The 21,571-nt window shown below is 50.6% G+C and overlaps 14 non-coding genes across 14 annotated transcripts; all 14 read right to left on the bottom strand.

Annotated features, from left to right (window-relative positions):
- Positions 1–2,267: 2,267 nt before the first annotated feature.
- On the bottom strand, positions 2,268–2,350 carry TRNAL-CAG (transfer RNA leucine (anticodon CAG)). Its single transcript has one exon. It is a non-coding gene; the product is annotated as a tRNA-Leu (tRNA).
- Positions 2,351–3,916: 1,566 nt separating this feature from the next.
- TRNAL-CAG (transfer RNA leucine (anticodon CAG)) lies at positions 3,917–3,999 on the bottom strand. The gene has a single exon. It is a non-coding gene; the product is annotated as a tRNA-Leu (tRNA).
- Positions 4,000–5,565: 1,566 nt separating this feature from the next.
- TRNAL-CAG (transfer RNA leucine (anticodon CAG)) lies at positions 5,566–5,648 on the bottom strand. The gene has a single exon. It is a non-coding gene; the product is annotated as a tRNA-Leu (tRNA).
- A 1,030-nt stretch (positions 5,649–6,678) lies between these two features.
- TRNAL-CAG (transfer RNA leucine (anticodon CAG)) lies at positions 6,679–6,761 on the bottom strand. The gene has a single exon. It is a non-coding gene; the product is annotated as a tRNA-Leu (tRNA).
- A 2,116-nt stretch (positions 6,762–8,877) lies between these two features.
- On the bottom strand, positions 8,878–8,960 carry TRNAL-CAG (transfer RNA leucine (anticodon CAG)). The gene has a single exon. It is a non-coding gene; the product is annotated as a tRNA-Leu (tRNA).
- A 1,566-nt stretch (positions 8,961–10,526) lies between these two features.
- TRNAL-CAG (transfer RNA leucine (anticodon CAG)) lies at positions 10,527–10,609 on the bottom strand. The gene has a single exon. It is a non-coding gene; the product is annotated as a tRNA-Leu (tRNA).
- A 1,566-nt stretch (positions 10,610–12,175) lies between these two features.
- On the bottom strand, positions 12,176–12,258 carry TRNAL-CAG (transfer RNA leucine (anticodon CAG)). The gene has a single exon. It is a non-coding gene; the product is annotated as a tRNA-Leu (tRNA).
- Positions 12,259–13,824: 1,566 nt separating this feature from the next.
- Positions 13,825–13,907, bottom strand: TRNAL-CAG (transfer RNA leucine (anticodon CAG)). The gene has a single exon. It is a non-coding gene; the product is annotated as a tRNA-Leu (tRNA).
- Positions 13,908–14,927: 1,020 nt separating this feature from the next.
- Positions 14,928–15,010, bottom strand: TRNAL-CAG (transfer RNA leucine (anticodon CAG)). The gene has a single exon. It is a non-coding gene; the product is annotated as a tRNA-Leu (tRNA).
- Positions 15,011–16,590: 1,580 nt separating this feature from the next.
- TRNAL-CAG (transfer RNA leucine (anticodon CAG)) lies at positions 16,591–16,673 on the bottom strand. The gene has a single exon. It is a non-coding gene; the product is annotated as a tRNA-Leu (tRNA).
- Positions 16,674–17,155: 482 nt separating this feature from the next.
- On the bottom strand, positions 17,156–17,238 carry TRNAL-CAG (transfer RNA leucine (anticodon CAG)). Its single transcript has one exon. It is a non-coding gene; the product is annotated as a tRNA-Leu (tRNA).
- Positions 17,239–18,268: 1,030 nt separating this feature from the next.
- TRNAL-CAG (transfer RNA leucine (anticodon CAG)) lies at positions 18,269–18,351 on the bottom strand. The gene has a single exon. It is a non-coding gene; the product is annotated as a tRNA-Leu (tRNA).
- A 1,570-nt stretch (positions 18,352–19,921) lies between these two features.
- TRNAL-CAG (transfer RNA leucine (anticodon CAG)) lies at positions 19,922–20,004 on the bottom strand. The gene has a single exon. It is a non-coding gene; the product is annotated as a tRNA-Leu (tRNA).
- A 482-nt stretch (positions 20,005–20,486) lies between these two features.
- TRNAL-CAG (transfer RNA leucine (anticodon CAG)) lies at positions 20,487–20,569 on the bottom strand. Its single transcript has one exon. It is a non-coding gene; the product is annotated as a tRNA-Leu (tRNA).
- Positions 20,570–21,571: the final 1,002 nt, after the last annotated feature.

Raw genomic sequence — 21,571 nt, 5'->3', positions numbered from 1 at the left:
CCATCTCCCTGTTCCAGAAGTCTGTGGCCGGCAGTTATAGGAAGCGTGGAATGCAATCACATGAAAAGTAAAAACCCGTTTCAGGCATGTCAGAAGTGGGATTCGAACCCAGACCTGAACGCAGCACCTTAGACCACTCGGCCATCCTGACTCTGCCTTAGGCGCTTGCCTGAATCGGCTTAGAGGCTATGTTGGCAAGTCTTTGACCACACTTAAATCCTCTTGGATTTCCTAAAATGTCTCCACAGTCTTCCAGGAATATACTCTCGCGCATCCCACCCACCCCTCCTAACCCACCACCCTCCCCATCCATTTTAAAAATGTCACTTCATTCCCACTAGGCACAGTTAAAAGGACAACACATTGGGTTCTTTATGCATTTTTTCCAAAGGCAAAATGTCGCGGTGCGCCCGTTTGCATGTCCACAAGGCCGGCCCAGTCCAAAGATGGTTTTTCACTGGAGTTCACTTTCCCAAAAAAGAAGCAAGGAAATACAGGAAGCACTGGAAATCAACCATGAGGCCTGCAGTGCGTGCTCCAACTCCATCTCCCTGTTCCAGAAAGCCTTGGCCAGCAGTTATAGGACGCCTGGAATGTTACAATCAAATGAAAAGAAAAATTCTGTTACAGACATGTCAGAGGTGGGATTCGAACCCACTGCGACCTGAACGCAGCGCCTTAGACCACTCGGCCATCCTGACTCTGCCATTTGCACCCCTCAGATGCGGCTTAGAGGCAATGTTGGAAAGTCTCAAAGACCACCCGCCTAAAATCCTCTCCTATTGCATTAAAGTCTCCCAATTCCTCCCAAAAGAATAATCACAGGCAGGGCAGCACTCATACAACGACTACTGGCACAGACGTGCAGGGTTCAATCCCTATGTACAGCAGCTACTTGTCACAAGCACACATGAGTCTTTCATGTTTCTGCAGAACGGTGCTGCCTGCCACCTGTTAACAGACACAAGCAACTACACCTCAGGAAATAGGAAGGCAGGAGGCGGGCTGGTTTATGCAAATAAAAGCATGCACTGTGTCCAACCCTTCAGGAGGTTCAGGCAGTGTGCTAGAGCCTTCTTGGTCACAAGAGGTTGGGCACTAGTCCCGGGGAGCCTGTTTAGGCTGAAAGGACTGTGTATGGGCCGGCCTGATCTCCCTGTACTCCTGCACAGGACTCACTCTAAATGACAGGGCTAGAGAGTTCTGCCAGCAAAGCCTATATACAATGGCCGTTCGTGGCCGTTTGGGCAGGCAGGTGGTTGGTTGGGCAGAGGGCGAGGAGGAAGAACTGTGTTCACTCCTCTGCCTGCCTTTTTACCTCTCGCTTCCCCCCACTCACTCCTCCATCTGCCTCCCACTATGTCACACTAACTTTCCTCCTGACCTCCATTTCAAATAGGTCACTTCATTCCAACTAGGCCCAGTGAAAAGGACAAGACGTTGGGTTCTTTATGCATTTTTTCCAAAGACAAAATGCCGCGCTGCGCCCATTTGCAAGTCCACAAAGCTAGCACAGTCCTAAGACGGTTTTTCATTTAAGCACTGTAGTACACCTGCCAAAAGGGCAGTGAAGCATTCCAGGACGAACTGCAGACCTAGCTGGAGGACGGGAGTGTGTGGAGCAAGCTCCAACTCCATCTCCCTGTTCCAGAAGTCCGAGGCCGGCAGTTATAGGAAGCGTGGAATGCAATCACATGAAAAGTAAAAACCCGTTTCAGGCATGTCAGAAGTGGGATTCGAACCCAGACCTGAACGCAGCACCTTAGATCACTCGGCCATCCTGACTCTGCCTTAGGCGCTTGCCTGAATCGGCTTAGAGGCTATGTTGGCAAGTCTTTGACCACACTTAAATCCTCTTGGATTTCCTAAAATGTCTCCACAGTCTGCCAGGAATATACTCTTGCGCATCCCACCCACCCCTCCTAACCCACCACCCTCCCCATCCATTTTAAAAATGTCACTTCATTCCCACTAGGCCCAGTTAAAAGGACAACACATTGGGTTCTTTATGCATTTTTTCCAAAGGCAAAATGTCGCGGTGCGCCCGTTTGCATGTCCACAAGGCCGGCCCAGTCCAAAGATGGTTTTTCACTGGAGTTCACTTTCCCAAAAAAGAAGCGAGGAAATACAGGAAGCACTGGAAATCAACCATGAGGCCTGCAGTGCGTGCTCCAACTCCATCTCCCTGTTCCAGAAAGCCTTGGCCAGCAGTTATAGGACGCCTGGAATGTTACAATCAAATGAAAAGAAAAATTCTGTTACAGACATGTCAGAAGTGGGATTCGAACCCACGCCTCCAGAGGAGACTGCGACCTGAACGCAGCGCCTTAGACCACTCGGCCATCCTGACTCTGCCATTTGCACCCCTCAGATGCGGCTTAGAGGCAATGTTGGAAAGTCTCAAAGACCACCCGCCTAAAATCCTCTCCTATTGCATTAAAGTCTCCCAATTCCTCCCAAAAGAATAATCACAGGCAGGGCAGCACTCATACAACGACTACTGGCACAGACGTGCAGGGTTCAATCCCTATGTACAGCAGCTACTTGTCACAAGCACACATGAGTCTTTCATGTTTCTGCAGAACGGTGCTGCCTGCCACCTGTTAACAGACACAAGCAACTACACCTCAGGAAATAGGAAGGCAGGAGGCGGGCTGGTTTATGCAAATAAAAGCATGCACTGTGTCCAACCCTTCAGGAGGTTCAGGCAGTGTGCTAGAGCCTTCTTGGTCACAAGAGGTTGGGCACTAGTCCCGGGGAGCCTGTTTAGGCTGAAAGGACTGTGTATGGGCCGGCCTGATCTCCCTGTACTCCTGCACAGGACTCACTCTAAATGATAGGGCTAAAGAGTTCTGCCAGCAAAGCCTATATACAATGGCCGTTCGGGGCCGTTTGGGCAGACAGGTGGTTGGTTGGGCAGAGGGCGAGGAGGAAGAACTGTGTTCACTCCTCTGCCTGCCTTTTTACCTCTCGCTTCCCCCCACTCACTCCTCCATCTGCCTCCCACTATGTCACACTAACTTTCCTCCTGACCTCCATTTCAAATAGGTCACTTCATTCCAACTAGGCCCAGTGAAAAGGACAAGACGTTGGGTTCTTTATGCATTTTTTCCAAAGACAAAATGCTGCGCTGCGCCCATTTGCAAGTCCACAAAGCTAGCACAGTCCTAAGACGGTTTTTCATTTAAGCACTGTAGTACACCTGCCAAAAGGGCAGTGAAGCATTCCAGGACGAACTGCAGACCTAGCTGGAGGACGGGAGTGTGTGGAGCAAGCTCCAACTCCATCTCCCTGTTCCAGAAATCCGTGGCCGGCAGTTATAGGAAGCGTGGAATGCAATCACATGAAAAGTAAAAACCCGTTTCAGGCATGTCAGAAGTGGGATTCGAACCCAGACCTGAACGCAGCACCTTAGACCACTCGGCCATCCTGACTCTGCCTTAGGCGCTCGCCTGAATCGGCTTAGAGGCTATGTTGGCAAGTCTTTGACCACACTTAAATCCTCTTGGATTTCCTAAAATGTCTCCACAGTCTGCCAGGAATATACTCTCGCGCATCCCACCCACCCCTCCTAACCCACCACCCTCCCCATCCATTTTAAAAATGTCACTTCATTCCCACTAGGCCCAGTTAAAAGGACAACACATTGGGTTCTTTATGCATTTTTTCCAAAGGCAAAATGTCGCGGTGCGCCCGTTTGCATGTCCACAAGGCCGGCCCAGTCCAAAGATGGTTTTTCACTGGAGTTCACTTTCCCAAAAAAGAAGCGAGGAAATACAGGAAGCACTGGAAATCAACCATGAGGCCTGCAGTGCGTGCTCCAACTCCATCTCCCTGTTCCAGAAAGCCTTGGCCAGCAGTTATAGGACGCCTGGAATGTTACAATCAAATGAAAAGAAAAATTCTGTTACAGACATGTCAGAAGTGGGATTCGAACCCACGCTTCCAGAGGAGACTGCGACCTGAACGCAGCGCCTTAGACCACTCGGCCATCCTGACTCTGCCATTTGCACCCCTCAGATGCGGCTTAGAGGCAATGTTGGAAAGTCTCAAAGACCACCCGCCTAAAATCCTCTCCTATTGCATTAAAGTCTCCCAATTCCTCCCAAAAGAATAATCACAGGCAGGGCAGCACTCATACAACGACTACTGGCACAGACGTGCAGGGTTCAATCCCTATGTACAGCAGCTACTTGTCACAAGCACACATGAGTCTTTCATGTTTCTGCAGAACGGTGCTGCCTGCCACCTGTTAACAGACACAAGCAACTACACCTCAGGAAATAGGAAGGCAGGAGGCGGGCTGGTTTATGCAAATAAAAGCATGCACTGTGTCCAACCCTTCAGGAGGTTCAGGCAGTGTGCTAGAGCCTTCTTGGTCACAAGAGGTTGGGCACTAGTCCCGGGGAGCCTGTTTAGGCTGAAAGGACTGTGTATGGGCCGGCCTGATCTCCCTGTACTCCTGCACAGGACTCACTCTAAATGACAGGGCTAAAGAGTTCTGCCAGCAAAGCCTATATACAATGGCCGTTCGTGGCCGTTTGGGCAGGCAGGTGGTTGGTTGGGCAGAGGGCGAGGAGGAAGAACTGTGTTCACTCCTCTGCCTGCCTTTTTACCTCTCGCTTCCCCCCACTCACTCCTCCATCTGCCTCCCACTATGTCACACTAACTTTCCACCTGACCCCCATTTCAAATAGGTCACTTCATTCCAACTAGGCCCAGTGAAAAGGACAAGACGTTGGGTTCTTTATGCATTTTTTCCAAAGACAAAATGCCGCGCTGCGCCCATTTGCAAGTCCACAAAGCTAGCACAGTCCTAAGACGGTTTTTCATTTAAGCACTGTAGTACACCTGCCAAAAGGGCAGTGAAGCATTCCAGGACGAACTGCAGACCTAGCTGGAGGACGGGAGTGTGTGGAGCAAGCTCCAACTCCATCTCCCTGTTCCAGAAGTCTGTGGCCGGCAGTTATAGGAAGCGTGGAATGCAATCACATGAAAAGTAAAAACCCGTTTCAGGCATGTCAGAAGTGGGATTCGAACCCAGACCTGAACGCAGCACCTTAGACCACTCGGCCATCCTGACTCTGCCTTAGGCGCTTGCCTGAATCGGCTTAGAGGCTATGTTGGCAAGTCTTTGACCACACTTAAATCCTCTTGGATTTCCTAAAATGTCTCCACAGTCTTCCAGGAATATACTCTCGCGCATCCCACCCACCCCTCCTAACCCACCACCCTCCCCATCCATTTTAAAAATGTCACTTCATTCCCACTAGGCACAGTTAAAAGGACAACACATTGGGTTCTTTATGCATTTTTTCCAAAGGCAAAATGTCGCGGTGCGCCCGTTTGCATGTCCACAAGGCCGGCCCAGTCCAAAGATGGTTTTTCACTGGAGTTCACTTTCCCAAAAAAGAAGCAAGGAAATACAGGAAGCACTGGAAATCAACCATGAGGCCTGCAGTGCGTGCTCCAACTCCATCTCCCTGTTCCAGAAAGCCTTGGCCAGCAGTTATAGGACGCCTGGAATGTTACAATCAAATGAAAAGAAAAATTCTGTTACAGACATGTCAGAAGTGGGATTCGAACCCACGCCTCCAGAGGAGACTGCGACCTGAACGCAGCGTCTTAGACCACTCGGCCATCCTGACTCTGCCATTTGCACCCCTCAGATGCGGCTTAGAGGCAATGTTGGAAAGTCTCAAAGACCACCCGCCTAAAATCCTCTCCTATTGCATTAAAGTCTCCAAATTCCTCCCAAAAGAATAATCACAGGCAGGGCAGCACTCATACAACGACTACTGGCACAGACGTGCAGGGTTCAATCCCTATGTACAGCAGCTACTTGTCACAAGCACACATGAGTCTTTCATGTTTCTGCAGAACGGTGCTGCCTGCCACCTGTTAACAGACACGAGCAACTACACCTCAGGAAATAGGAAGGCAGGAGGCGGGCTGGTTTATGCAAATAAAAGCATGCACTGTGTCCAACCCTTCAGGAGGTTCAGGCAGTGTGCTAGAGCCTTCTTGGTCACAAGAGGTTGGGCACTAGTGCCGGGGAGCCTGTTTAGGCTGAAAGGACTGTGTATGGGCCGGCCTGATCTCCCTGTACTCCTGCACAGGACTCACTCTAAATTACAGGGCTAAAGAGTTCTGCCAGCAAAGCCTATATACAATGGCCGTTCGTGGCCGTTCGGGGCCGTTTGGGCAGGCAGGTGGTTGGTTGGGCAGAGGGCGAGGAGGAAGAACTGTGTTCACTCCTCTGCCTGCCTTTTTACCTCTCGCTTCCCCCCACTCACTCCTCCATCTGCCTCCCACTATGTCACACTAACTTTCCACCTGACCCCCATTTCAAATAGGTCACTTCATTCCAACTAGGCCCAGTGAAAAGGACAAGACGTTGGGTTCTTTATGCATTATTTCCAAAGACAAAATGCCGCGCTGCGCCCATTTGCAAGTCCACAAAGCTAGCACAGTCCTAAGACGGTTTTTCATTTAAGCACTGTAGTACACCTGCCAAAAGGGCAGTCAAGCATTCCAGGACCAACTGCAGACCTAGCTGGAGGACGGGAGTGTGTGGAGCAAGCTCCAACTCCATCTCCCTGTTCCAGAAATCCGTGGCCGGCAGTTATAGGAAGCGTGGAATGCAATCACATGAAAAGTAAAAACCCATTTCAGGCATGTCAGAAGTGGGATTCGAACCCACGCCTCCAGAGGAGACTGCGACCTGAACGCAGCGCCTTAGACCACTCGGCCATCCTGACTCTGCCTTAGGCGCTCGCCTGAATCGGCTTAGAGGCTATGTTGGCAAGTCTTTGACCACACTTAAATCCTCTTGGATTTCCTAAAATGTCTCCACAGTCTGCCAGGAATATACTCTCGCGCATCCCACCCACCCCTCCTAACCCACCACCCTCCCCATCCATTTTAAAAATGTCACTTCATTCCCACTAGGCCCAGTTAAAAGGACAACACATTGGGTTCTTTATGCATTTTTTCCAAAGGCAAAATGTCGCGGTGCGCCCGTTTGCATGTCCACAAGGCCGGCCCAGTCCAAAGATGGTTTTTCACTGGAGTTCACTTTCCCAAAAAAGAAGCGAGGAAATACAGGAAGCACTGGAAATCAACCATGAGGCCTGCAGTGCGTGCTCCAACTCCATCTCCCTGTTCCAGAAAGCCTTGGCCAGCAGTTATAGGACGCCTGGAATGTTACAATCAAATGAAAAGAAAAAATCTGTTACAGACATGTCAGAGGTGGGATTCGAACCCACTGCGACCTGAACGCAGCGCCTTAGACCACTCGGCCATCCTGACTCTGCCATTTGCACCCCTCAGATGCGGCTTAGAGGCAATGTTGGAAAGTCTCAAAGACCACCCGCCTAAAATCCTCTCCTATTGCATTAAAGTCTCCCAATTCCTCCCAAAAGAATAATCACAGGCAGGGCAGCACTCATACAACGACTACTGGCACAGACGTGCAGGGTTCAATCCCTATGTACAGCAGCTACTTGTCACAAGCACACATGAGTCTTTCATGTTTCTGCAGAACGGTGCTGCCTGCCACCTGTTAACAGACACAAGCAACTACACCTCAGGAAATAGGAAGGCAGGAGGCGGGCTGGTTTATGCAAATAAAAGCATGCACTGTGTCCAACCCTTCAGGAGGTTCAGGCAGTGTGCTAGAGCCTTCTTGGTCACAAGAGGTTGGGCACTAGTCCCGGGGAGCCTGTTTAGGCTGAAAGGACTGTGTATGGGCCGGCCTGATCTCCCTGTACTCCTGCACAGGACTCACTCTAAATGACAGGGCTAGAGAGTTCTGCCAGCAAAGCCTATATACAATGGCCGTTCGTGGCCGTTTGGGCAGGCAGGTGGTTGGTTGGGCAGAGGGCGAGGAGGAAGAACTGTGTTCACTCCTCTGCCTGCCTTTTTACCTCTCGCTTCCCCCCACTCACTCCTCCATCTGCCTCCCACTATGTCACACTAACTTTCCTCCTGACCTCCATTTCAAATAGGTCACTTCATTCCAACTAGGCCCAGTGAAAAGGACAAGACGTTGGGTTCTTTATGCATTTTTTCCAAAGACAAAATGCCGCGCTGCGCCCATTTGCAAGTCCACAAAGCTAGCACAGTCCTAAGACGGTTTTTCATTTAAGCACTGTAGTACACCTGCCAAAAGGGCAGTGAAGCATTCCAGGACGAACTGCAGACCTAGCTGGAGGACGGGAGTGTGTGGAGCAAGCTCCAACTCCATCTCCCTGTTCCAGAAGTCCGAGGCCGGCAGTTATAGGAAGCGTGGAATGCAATCACATGAAAAGTAAAAACCCGTTTCAGGCATGTCAGAAGTGGGATTCGAACCCAGACCTGAACGCAGCACCTTAGATCACTCGGCCATCCTGACTCTGCCTTAGGCGCTTGCCTGAATCGGCTTAGAGGCTATGTTGGCAAGTCTTTGACCACACTTAAATCCTCTTGGATTTCCTAAAATGTCTCCACAGTCTGCCAGGAATATACTCTTGCGCATCCCACCCACCCCTCCTAACCCACCACCCTCCCCATCCATTTTAAAAATGTCACTTCATTCCCACTAGGCCCAGTTAAAAGGACAACACATTGGGTTCTTTATGCATTTTTTCCAAAGGCAAAATGTCGCGGTGCGCCCGTTTGCATGTCCACAAGGCCGGCCCAGTCCAAAGATGGTTTTTCACTGGAGTTCACTTTCCCAAAAAAGAAGCGAGGAAATACAGGAAGCACTGGAAATCAACCATGAGGCCTGCAGTGCGTGCTCCAACTCCATCTCCCTGTTCCAGAAAGCCTTGGCCAGCAGTTATAGGACGCCTGGAATGTTACAATCAAATGAAAAGAAAAATTCTGTTACAGACATGTCAGAAGTGGGATTCGAACCCACGCCTCCAGAGGAGACTGCGACCTGAACGCAGCGCCTTAGACCACTCGGCCATCCTGACTCTGCCATTTGCACCCCTCAGATGCGGCTTAGAGGCAATGTTGGAAAGTCTCAAAGACCACCCGCCTAAAATCCTCTCCTATTGCATTAAAGTCTCCCAATTCCTCCCAAAAGAATAATCACAGGCAGGGCAGCACTCATACAACGACTACTGGCACAGACGTGCAGGGTTCAATCCCTATGTACAGCAGCTACTTGTCACAAGCACACATGAGTCTTTCATGTTTCTGCAGAACGGTGCTGCCTGCCACCTGTTAACAGACACAAGCAACTACACCTCAGGAAATAGGAAGGCAGGAGGCGGGCTGGTTTATGCAAATAAAAGCATGCACTGTGTCCAACCCTTCAGGAGGTTCAGGCAGTGTGCTAGAGCCTTCTTGGTCACAAGAGGTTGGGCACTAGTCCCGGGGAGCCTGTTTAGGCTGAAAGGACTGTGTATGGGCCGGCCTGATCTCCCTGTACTCCTGCACAGGACTCACTCTAAATGATAGGGCTAAAGAGTTCTGCCAGCAAAGCCTATATACAATGGCCGTTCGGGGCCGTTTGGGCAGACAGGTGGTTGGTTGGGCAGAGGGCGAGGAGGAAGAACTGTGTTCACTCCTCTGCCTGCCTTTTTACCTCTCGCTTCCCCCCACTCACTCCTCCATCTGCCTCCCACTATGTCACACTAACTTTCCTCCTGACCTCCATTTCAAATAGGTCACTTCATTCCAACTAGGCCCAGTGAAAAGGACAAGACGTTGGGTTCTTTATGCATTTTTTCCAAAGACAAAATGCTGCGCTGCGCCCATTTGCAAGTCCACAAAGCTAGCACAGTCCTAAGACGGTTTTTCATTTAAGCACTGTAGTACACCTGCCAAAAGGGCAGTGAAGCATTCCAGGACGAACTGCAGACCTAGCTGGAGGACGGGAGTGTGTGGAGCAAGCTCCAACTCCATCTCCCTGTTCCAGAAATCCGTGGCCGGCAGTTATAGGAAGCGTGGAATGCAATCACATGAAAAGTAAAAACCCGTTTCAGGCATGTCAGAAGTGGGATTCGAACCCAGACCTGAACGCAGCACCTTAGACCACTCGGCCATCCTGACTCTGCCTTAGGCGCTCGCCTGAATCGGCTTAGAGGCTATGTTGGCAAGTCTTTGACCACACTTAAATCCTCTTGGATTTCCTAAAATGTCTCCACAGTCTGCCAGGAATATACTCTCGCGCATCCCACCCACCCCTCCTAACCCACCACCCTCCCCATCCATTTTAAAAATGTCACTTCATTCCCACTAGGCCCAGTTAAAAGGACAACACATTGGGTTCTTTATGCATTTTTTCCAAAGGCAAAATGTCGCGGTGCGCCCGTTTGCATGTCCACAAGGCCGGCCCAGTCCAAAGATGGTTTTTCACTGGAGTTCACTTTCCCAAAAAAGAAGCGAGGAAATACAGGAAGCACTGGAAATCAACCATGAGGCCTGCAGTGCGTGCTCCAACTCCATCTCCCTGTTCCAGAAAGCCTTGGCCAGCAGTTATAGGACGCCTGGAATGTTACAATCAAATGAAAAGAAAAATTCTGTTACAGACATGTCAGAAGTGGGATTCGAACCCACGCTTCCAGAGGAGACTGCGACCTGAACGCAGCGCCTTAGACCACTCGGCCATCCTGACTCTGCCATTTGCACCCCTCAGATGCGGCTTAGAGGCAATGTTGGAAAGTCTCAAAGACCACCCGCCTAAAATCCTCTCCTATTGCATTAAAGTCTCCCAATTCCTCCCAAAAGAATAATCACAGGCAGGGCAGCACTCATACAACGACTACTGGCACAGACGTGCAGGGTTCAATCCCTATGTACAGCAGCTACTTGTCACAAGCACACATGAGTCTTTCATGTTTCTGCAGAACGGTGCTGCCTGCCACCTGTTAACAGACACAAGCAACTACACCTCAGGAAATAGGAAGGCAGGAGGCGGGCTGGTTTATGCAAATAAAAGCATGCACTGTGTCCAACCCTTCAGGAGGTTCAGGCAGTGTGCTAGAGCCTTCTTGGTCACAAGAGGTTGGGCACTAGTCCCGGGGAGCCTGTTTAGGCTGAAAGGACTGTGTATGGGCCGGCCTGATCTCCCTGTACTCCTGCACAGGACTCACTCTAAATGACAGGGCTAAAGAGTTCTGCCAGCAAAGCCTATATACAATGGCCGTTCGTGGCCGTTTGGGCAGGCAGGTGGTTGGTTGGGCAGAGGGCGAGGAGGAAGAACTGTGTTCACTCCTCTGCCTGCCTTTTTACCTCTCGCTTCCCCCCACTCACTCCTCCATCTGCCTCCCACTATGTCACACTAACTTTCCACCTGACCCCCATTTCAAATAGGTCACTTCATTCCAACTAGGCCCAGTGAAAAGGACAAGACGTTGGGTTCTTTATGCATTTTTTCCAAAGACAAAATGCCGCGCTGCGCCCATTTGCAAGTCCACAAAGCTAGCACAGTCCTAAGACGGTTTTTCATTTAAGCACTGTAGTACACCTGCCAAAAGGGCAGTGAAGCATTCCAGGACGAACTGCAGACCTAGCTGGAGGACGGGAGTGTGTGGAGCAAGCTCCAACTCCATCTCCCTGTTCCAGAAGTCTGTGGCCGGCAGTTATAGGAAGCGTGGAATGCAATCACATGAAAAGTAAAAACCCGTTTCAGGCATGTCAGAAGTGGGATTCGAACCCAGACCTGAACGCAGCACCTTAGACCACTCGGCCATCCTGACTCTGCCTTAGGCGCTTGCCTGAATCGGCTTAGAGGCTATGTTGGCAAGTCTTTGACCACACTTAAATCCTCTTGGATTTCCTAAAATGTCTCCACAGTCTTCCAGGAATATACTCTCGCGCATCCCACCCACCCCTCCTAACCCACCACCCTCCCCATCCATTTTAAAAATGTCACTTCATTCCCACTAGGCACAGTTAAAAGGACAACACATTGGGTTCTTTATGCATTTTTTCCAAAGGCAAAATGTCGCGGTGCGCCCGTTTGCATGTCCACAAGGCCGGCCCAGTCCAAAGATGGTTTTTCACTGGAGTTCACTTTCCCAAAAAAGAAGCAAGGAAATACAGGAAGCACTGGAAATCAACCATGAGGCCTGCAGTGCGTGCTCCAACTCCATCTCCCTGTTCCAGAAAGCCTTGGCCAGCAGTTATAGGACGCCTGGAATGTTACAATCAAATGAAAAGAAAAATTCTGTTACAGACATGTCAGAAGTGGGATTCGAACCCACGCCTCCAGAGGAGACTGCGACCTGAACGCAGCGTCTTAGACCACTCGGCCATCCTGACTCTGCCATTTGCACCCCTCAGATGCGGCTTAGAGGCAATGTTGGAAAGTCTCAAAGACCACCCGCCTAAAATCCTCTCCTATTGCATTAAAGTCTCCCAATTCCTCCCAAAAGAATAATCACAGGCAGGGCAGCACTCATACAATGACTACTGGCACAGACGTGCAGGGTTCAATCCCTATGTACAGCAGCTACTTGTCACAAGCACACATGAGTCTTTCATGTTTCTGCAGAACGGTGCTGCCTGCCACCTGTTAACAGACACGAGCAACTACACCTCAGGAAATAGGAAGGCAGGAGGCGGGCTGGTTTATGCAAATAAAAGCATGCACTGTGTCCAACCCTTCAGGAGGTTCAGGCAGTGTGCTAGAGCCTTCTTGGTCACAAGAGGTTGGGCACTAGTCCCGGGGAGCCTGTTTAGGCTGAAAGGACTGTGTATGGGCCGGCCTGATCTCCCTGTACTCCTGCACAGGACTCACTCTAAATGACAGGGCTAAAGAGTTCTGCCAGCAAAGCCTATATACAATGGCCGTTCGTGGCCGTTTGGGCAGGCAGGTGGTTGGTTGGGCAGAGGGCAAGGAGGAAGAACTGTGTTCACTCCTCTGCCTGCCTTTTTACCTCTCGCTTCCCCCCACTCACTCCTCCATCTGCCTCCCACTATGTCACACTAACTTTCCTCCTGACCTCCATTTCAAATAGGTCACTTCATTCCAACTAGGCCCAGTGAAAAGGACAAGACGTTGGGTTCTTTATGCATTTTTTCCAAAGACAAAATGCCGCGCTGCGCCCATTTGCAAGTCCACAAAGCTAGCACAGTCCTAAGACGGTTTTTCATTTAAGCACTGTAGTACACCTGCCAAAAGGGCAGTGAAGCATTCCAGGACGAACTGCAGACCTAGCTGGAGGACGGGAGTGTGTGGAGCAAGCTCCAACTCCATCTCCCTGTTCCAGAAGTCCGAGGCCGGCAGTTATAGGAAGCGTGGAATGCAATCACATGAAAAGTAAAAACCTGTTTCAGGCATGTCAGAAGTGGGATTCGAACCCAGACCTGAACGCAGCACCTTAGATCACTCGGCCATCCTGACTCTGCCTTAGGCGCTTGCCTGAATCGGCTTAGAGGCTATGTTGGCAAGTCTTTGACCACACTTAAATCCTCTTGGATTTCCTAAAATGTCTCCACAGTCTGCCAGGAATATACTCTTGCGCATCCCACCCACCCCTCCTAACCCACCACCCTCCCCATCCATTTTAAAAATGTCACTTCATTCCCACTAGGCCCAGTTAAAAGGACAACACATTGGGTTCTTTATGCATTTTTTCCAAAGGCAAAATGTCGCGGTGCGCCCGTTTGCATGTCCACAAGGCCGGCCCAGTCCAAAGATGGTTTTTCACTGGAGTTCACTTTCCCAAAAAAGAAGCGAGGAAATACAGGAAGCACTGGAAATCAACCATGAGGCCTGCAGTGCGTGCTCCAACTCCATCTCCCTGTTCCAGAAAGCCTTGGCCAGCAGTTATAGGACGCCTGGAATGTTACAATCAAATGAAAAGAAAAATTCTGTTACAGACATGTCAGAAGTGGGATTCGAACCCACGCCTCCAGAGGAGACTGCGACCTGAACGCAGCGCCTTAGACCACTCGGCCATCCTGACTCTGCCATTTGCACCCCTCAGATGCGGCTTAGAGGCAATGTTGGAAAGTCTCAAAGACCACCCGCCTAAAATCCTCTCCTATTGCATTAAAGTCTCCCAATTCCTCCCAAAAGAATAATCACAGGCAGGGCAGCACTCATACAACGACTACTGGCACAGACGTGCAGGGTTCAATCCCTATGTACAGCAGCTACTTGTCACAAGCACACATGAGTCTTTCATGTTTCTGCAGAACGGTGCTGCCTGCCACCTGTTAACAGACACAAGCAACTACACCTCAGGAAATAGGAAGGCAGGAGGCGGGCTGGTTTATGCAAATAAAAGCATGCACTGTGTCCAACCCTTCAGGAGGTTCAGGCAGTGTGCTAGAGCCTTCTTGGTCACAAGAGGTTGGGCACTAGTCCCGGGGAGCCTGTTTAGGCTGAAAGGACTGTGTATGGGCCGGCCTGATCTCCCTGTACTCCTGCACAGGACTCACTCTAAATGATAGGGCTAAAGAGTTCTGCCAGCAAAGCCTATATACAATGGCCGTTCGGGGCCGTTTGGGCAGACAGGTGGTTGGTTGGGCAGAGGGCGAGGAGGAAGAACTGTGTTCACTCCTCTGCCTGCCTTTTTACCTCTCGCTTCCCCCCACTCACTCCTCCATCTGCCTCCCACTATGTCACACTAACTTTCCTCCTGACCTCCATTTCAAATAGGTCACTTCATTCCAACTAGGCCCAGTGAAAAGGACAAGACGTTGGGTTCTTTATGCATTTTTTCCAAAGACAAAATGCTGCGCTGCGCCCATTTGCAAGTCCACAAAGCTAGCACAGTCCTAAGACGGTTTTTCATTTAAGCACTGTAGTACACCTGCCAAAAGGGCAGTGAAGCATTCCAGGACGAACTGCAGACCTAGCTGGAGGACGGGAGTGTGTGGAGCAAGCTCCAACTCCATCTCCCTGTTCCAGAAATCCGTGGCCGGCAGTTATAGGAAGCGTGGAATGCAATCACATGAAAAGTAAAAACCCATTTCAGGCATGTCAGAAGTGGGATTCGAACCCACGCCTCCAGAGGAGACTGCGACCTGAACGCAGCGCCTTAGACCACTCGGCCATCCTGACTCTGCCTTAGGCGCTCGCCTGAATCGGCTTAGAGGCTATGTTGGCAAGTCTTTGACCACACTTAAATCCTCTTGGATTTCCTAAAATGTCTCCACAGTCTGCCAGGAATATACTCTCGCGCATCCCACCCACCCCTCCTAACCCACCACCCTCCCCATCCATTTTAAAAATGTCACTTCATTCCCACTAGGCCCAGTTAAAAGGACAACACATTGGGTTCTTTATGCATTTTTTCCAAAGGCAAAATGTCGCGGTGCGCCCGTTTGCATGTCCACAAGGCCGGCCCAGTCCAAAGATGGTTTTTCACTGGAGTTCACTTTCCCAAAAAAGAAGCGAGGAAATACAGGAAGCACTGGAAATCAACCATGAGGCCTGCAGTGCGTGCTCCAACTCCATCTCCCTGTTCCAGAAAGCCTTGGCCAGCAGTTATAGGACGCCTGGAATGTTACAATCAAATGAAAAGAAAAAATCTGTTACAGACATGTCAGAGGTGGGATTCGAACCCACTGCGACCTGAACGCAGCGCCTTAGACCACTCGGCCATCCTGACTCTGCCGTTTGCACCCCTCAGATGCGGCTTAGAGGCAATGTTGGAAAGTCTCAAAGACCACCCGCCTAAAATCCTCTCCTATTGCATTAAAGTCTCCAAATTCCTCCCAAAAGAATAATCACAGGCAGGGCAGCACTCATACAACGACTACTGGCACAGACGTGCAGGGTTCAATCCCTATGTACAGCAGCTACTTGTCACAAGCACACATGAGTCTTTCATGTTTCTGCAGAACGGTGCTGCCTGCCACCTGTTAACAGACACGAGCAACTACACCTCAGGAAATAGGAAGGCAGGAGGCGGGCTGGTTTATGCAAATAAAAGCATGCACTGTGTCCAACCCTTCAGGAGGTTCAGGCAGTGTGCTAGAGCCTTCTTGGTCACAAGAGGTTGGGCACTAGTGCCGGGGAGCCTGTTTAGGCTGAAAGGACTGTGTATGGGCCGGCCTGATCTCCCTGTACTCCTGCACAGGACTCACTCTAAATTACAGGGCTAAAGAGTTCTGCCAGCAAAGCCTATATACAATGGCCGTTCGTGGCCGTTCGGGGCCGTTTGGGCAGGCAGGTGGTTGGTTGGGCAGAGGGCGAGGAGGAAGAACTGTGTTCACTCCTCTGCCTGCCTTTTTACCTCTCGCTTCCCCCCACTCACTCCTCCATCTGCCTCCCACTATGTCACACTAACTTTCCACCTGACCCCCATTTCAAATAGGTCACTTCATTCCAACTAGGCCCAGTGAAAAGGACAAGACGTTGGGTTCTTTATGCATTTTTTCCAAAGACAAAATGCCGCGCTGCGCCCATTTGCAAGTCCACAAAGCTAGCACAGTCCTAAGACGGTTTTTCATTTAAGCACTGTAGTACACCTGCCAAAAGGGCAGTCAAGCATTCCAGGACCAACTGCAGACCTAGCTGGAGGACGGGAGTGTGTGGAGCAAGCTCCAACTCCATCTCCCTGTTCCAGAAATCCGTGGCCGGCAGTTATAGGAAGCGTGGAATGCAATCACATGAAAAGTAAAAACCCATTTCAGGCATGTCAGAAGTGGGATTCGAACCCACGCCTCCAGAGGAGACTGCGACCTGAACGCAGCGCCTTAGACCACTCGGCCATCCTGACTCTGCCTTAGGCGCTCGCCTGAATCGGCTTAGAGGCTATGTTGGCAAGTCTTTGACCACACTTAAATCCTCTTGGATTTCCTAAAATGTCTCCACAGTCTGCCAGGAATATACTCTCGCGCATCCCACCCACCCCTCCTAACCCACCACCCTCCCCATCCATTTTAAAAATGTCACTTCATTCCCACTAGGCCCAGTTAAAAGGACAACACATTGGGTTCTTTATGCATTTTTTCCAAAGGCAAAATGTCGCGGTGCGCCCGTTTGCATGTCCACAAGGCCGGCCCAGTCCAAAGATGGTTTTTCACTGGAGTTCACTTTCCCAAAAAAGAAGCGAGGAAATACAGGAAGCACTGGAAATCAACCATGAGGCCTGCAGTGCGTGCTCCAACTCCATCTCCCTGTTCCAGAAAGCCTTGGCCAGCAGTTATAGGACGCCTGGAATGTTACAATCAAATGAAAAGAAAAAATCTGTTACAGACATGTCAGAGGTGGGATTCGAACCCACGCCTCCAGCGGAGACTGCGACCTGAACGCAGTGCCTTAGACCACTCGGCCATCCTGACTCTGCCGTTTGCACCCCTCAGATGCGGCTTAGAGGCAATGTTGGAAAGTCTCAAAGACCACCCGCCTAAAATCCTCTCCTATTGCATTAAAGTCTCCAAATTCCTCCCAAAAGAATAATCACAGGCAGGGCAGCACTCATACAACGACTACTGGCACAGACGTGCAGGGTTCAATCCCTATGTACAGCAGCTACTTGTCACAAGCACACATGAGTCTTTCATGTTTCTGCAGAACGGTGCTGCCTGCCACCTGTTAACAGACACGAGCAACTACACCTCAGGAAATAGGAAGGCAGGAGGCGGGCTGGTTTATGCAAATAAAAGCATGCACTGTGTCCAACCCTTCAGGAGGTTCAGGCAGTGTGCTAGAGCCTTCTTGGTCACAAGAGGTTGGGCACTAGTGCCGGGGAGCCTGTTTAGGCTGAAAGGACTGTGTATGGGCCGGCCTGATCTCCCTGTACTCCTGCACAGGACTCACTCTAAATTACAGGGCTAAAGAGTTCTGCCAGCAAAGCCTATATACAATGGCCGTTCGTGGCCGTTCGGGGCCGTTTGGGCAGGCAGGTGGTTGGTTGGGCAGAGGGCGAGGAGGAAGAACTGTGTTCACTCCTCTGCCTGCCTTTTTACCTCTCGCTTCCCCCCACTCACTCCTCCATCTGCCTCCCACTATGTCACACTAACTTTCCACCTGACCCCCATTTCAAATAGGTCACTTCATTCCAACTAGGCCCAGTGAAAAGGACAAGACGTTGGGTTCTTTATGCATTTTTTCCAAAGACAAAATGCCGCGCTGCGCCCATTTGCAAGTCCACAAAGCTAGCACAGTCCTAAGACGGTTTTTCATTTAAGCACTGTAGTACACCTGCCAAAAGGGCAGTCAAGCATTCCAGGACCAACTGCAGACCTAGCTGGAGGACGGGAGTGTGTGGAGCAAGCTCCAACTCCATCTCCCTGTTCCAGAAATCCGTGGCCGGCAGTTATAGGAAGCGTGGAATGCAATCACATGAAAAGTAAAAACCCATTTCAGGCATGTCAGAAGTGGGATTCGAACCCACGCCTCCAGAGGAGACTGCGACCTGAACGCAGCGCCTTAGACCACTCGGCCATCCTGACTCTGCCTTAGGCGCTCGCCTGAATCGGCTTAGAGGCTATGTTGGCAAGTCTTTGACCACACTTAAATCCTCTTGGATTTCCTAAAATGTCTCCACAGTCTGCCAGGAATATACTCTCGCGCATCCCACCCACCCCTCCTAACCCACCACCCTCCCCATCCATTTTAAAAATGTCACTTCATTCCCACTAGGCCCAGTTAAAAGGACAACACATTGGGTTCTTTATGCATTTTTTCCAAAGGCAAAATGTCGCGGTGCGCCCGTTTGCATGTCCACAAGGCCGGCCCAGTCCAAAGATGGTTTTTCACTGGAGTTCACTTTCCCAAAAAAGAAGCGAGGAAATACAGGAAGCACTGGAAATCAACCATGAGGCCTGCAGTGCGTGCTCCAACTCCATCTCCCTGTTCCAGAAAGCCTTGGCCAGCAGTTATAGGACGCCTGGAATGTTACAATCAAATGAAAAGAAAAAATCTGTTACAGACATGTCAGAGGTGGGATTCGAACCCACTGCGACCTGAACGCAGCGCCTTAGACCACTCGGCCATCCTGACTCTGCCATTTGCACCCCTCAGATGCGGCTTAGAGGCAATGTTGGAAAGTCTCAAAGACCACCCGCCTAAAATCCTCTCCTATTGCATTAAAGTCTCCCAATTCCTCCCAAAAGAATAATCACAGGCAGGGCAGCACTCATACAACGACTACTGGCACAGACGTGCAGGGTTCAATCCCTATGTACAGCAGCTACTTGTCACAAGCACACATGAGTCTTTCATGTTTCTGCAGAACGGTGCTGCCTGCCACCTGTTAACAGACACAAGCAACTACACCTCAGGAAATAGGAAGGCAGGAGGCGGGCTGGTTTATGCAAATAAAAGCATGCACTGTGTCCAACCCTTCAGGAGGTTCAGGCAGTGTGCTAGAGCCTTCTTGGTCACAAGAGGTTGGGCACTAGTGCCGGGGAGCCTGTTTAGGCTGAAAGGACTGTGTATGGGCCGGCCTGATCTCCCTGTACTCCTGCACAGGACTCACTCTAAATTACAGGGCTAAAGAGTTCTGCCAGCAAAGCCTATATACAATGGCCGTTCGTGGCCGTTTGGGCAGGCAGGTGGTTGGTTGGGCAGAGGGCGAGGAGGAAGAACTGTGTTCACTCCTCTGCCTGCCTTTTTACCTCTCGCTTCCCCCCACTCACTCCTCCATCTGCCTCCCACTATGTCACACTAACTTTCCACCTGACCCCCATTTCAAATAGGTCACTTCATTCCAACTAGGCCCAGTGAAAAGGACAAGACGTTGGGTTCTTTATGCATTTTTTCCAAAGACAAAATGCCGCGCTGCGCCCATTTGCAAGTCCACAAAGCTAGCACAGTCCTAAGACGGTTTTTCATTTAAGCACTGTAGTACACCTGCCAAAAGGGCAGTCAAGCATTCCAGGACCAACTGCAGACCTAGCTGGAGGACGGGAGTGTGTGGAGCAAGCTCCAACTCCATCTCCCTGTTCCAGAAATCCGTGGCCGGCAGTTATAGGAAGCGTGGAATGCAATCACATGAAAAGTAAAAACCCATTTCAGGCATGTCAGAAGTGGGATTCGAACCCACGCCTCCAGAGGAGACTGCGACCTGAACGCAGCGCCTTAGACCACTCGGCCATCCTGACTCTGCCTTAGGCGCTCGCCTGAATCGGCTTAGAGGCTATGTTGGCAAGTCTTTGACCACACTTAAATCCTCTTGGATTTCCTAAAATGTCTCCACAGTCTGCCAGGAATATACTCTCGCGCATCCCACCCACCCCTCCTAACCCACCACCCTCCCCATCCATTTTAAAAATGTCACTTCATTCCCACTAGGCCCAGTTAAAAGGACAACACATTGGGTTCTTTATGCATTTTTTCCAAAGGCAAAATGTCGCGGTGCGCCCGTTTGCATGTCCACAAGGCCGGCCCAGTCCAAAGATGGTTTTTCACTGGAGTTCACTTTCCCAAAAAAGAAGCGAGGAAATACAGGAAGCACTGGAAATCAACCATGAGGCCTGCAGTGCGTGCTCCAACTCCATCTCCCTGTTCCAGAAAGCCTTGGCCAGCAGTTATAGGACGCCTGGAATGTTACAATCAAATGAAAAGAAAAAATCTGTTACAGACATGTCAGAGGTGGGATTCGAACCCACGCCTCCAGCGGAGACTGCGACCTGAACGCAGTGCCTTAGACCACTCGGCCATCCTGACTCTGCCGTTTGCACCCCTCAGATGCGGCTTAGAGGCAATGTTGGAAAGTCTCAAAGACCACCCGCCTAAAATCCTCTCCTATTGCATTAAAGTCTCCAAATTCCTCCCAAAAGAATAATCACAGGCAGGGCAGCACTCATACAACGACTACTGGCACAGACGTGCAGGGTTCAATCCCTATGTACAGCAGCTACTTGTCACAAGCACACATGAGTCTTTCATGTTTCTGCAGAACGGTGCTGCCTGCCACCTGTTAACAGACACGAGCAACTACACCTCAGGAAATAGGAAGGCAGGAGGCGGGCTGGTTTATGCAAATAAAAGCATGCACTGTGTCCAACCCTTCAGGAGGTTCAGGCAGTGTGCTAGAGCCTTCTTGGTCACAAGAGGTTGGGCACTAGTGCCGGGGAGCCTGTTTAGGCTGAAAGGACTGTGTATGGGCCGGCCTGATCTCCCTGTACTCCTGCACAGGACTCACTCTAAATTACAGGGCTAAAGAGTTCTGCCAGCAAAGCCTATATACAATGGCCGTTCGTGGCCGTTCGGGGCCGTTTGGGCAGGCAGGTGGTTGGTTGGGCAGAGGGCGAGGAGGAAGAACTGTGTTCACTCCTCTGCCTGCCTTTTTACCTCTCGCTTCCCCCCACTCACTCCTCCATCTGCCTCCCACTATGTCACACTAACTTTCCACCTGACCCCCATTTCAAATAGGTCACTTCATTCCAACTAGGCCCAGTGAAAAGGACAAGACGTTGGGTTCTTTATGCATTTTTTCCAAAGACAAAATGCCGCGCTGCGCCCATTTGCAAGTCCACAAAGCTAGCACAGTCCTAAGACGGTTTTTCATTTAAGCACTGTAGTACACCTGCCAAAAGGGCAGTCAAGCATTCCAGGACCAACTGCAGACCTAGCTGGAGGACGGGAGTGTGTGGAGCAAGCTCCAACTCCATCTCCCTGTTCCAGAAATCCGTGGCCGGCAGTTATAGGAAGCGTGGAATGCAATCA

Source organism: Ambystoma mexicanum, chromosome 11 (assembly GCF_040938575.1).
Source record: "Ambystoma mexicanum isolate Mex_15411 chromosome 11, UKY_AmexF1_1, whole genome shotgun sequence".
Lineage (NCBI taxonomy): Eukaryota > Metazoa > Chordata > Amphibia > Caudata > Ambystomatidae > Ambystoma > Ambystoma mexicanum.
The sequence above is the reverse complement of the archived record's forward strand: the minus strand, read 5'-3'. Positions and strand labels throughout refer to the sequence as shown.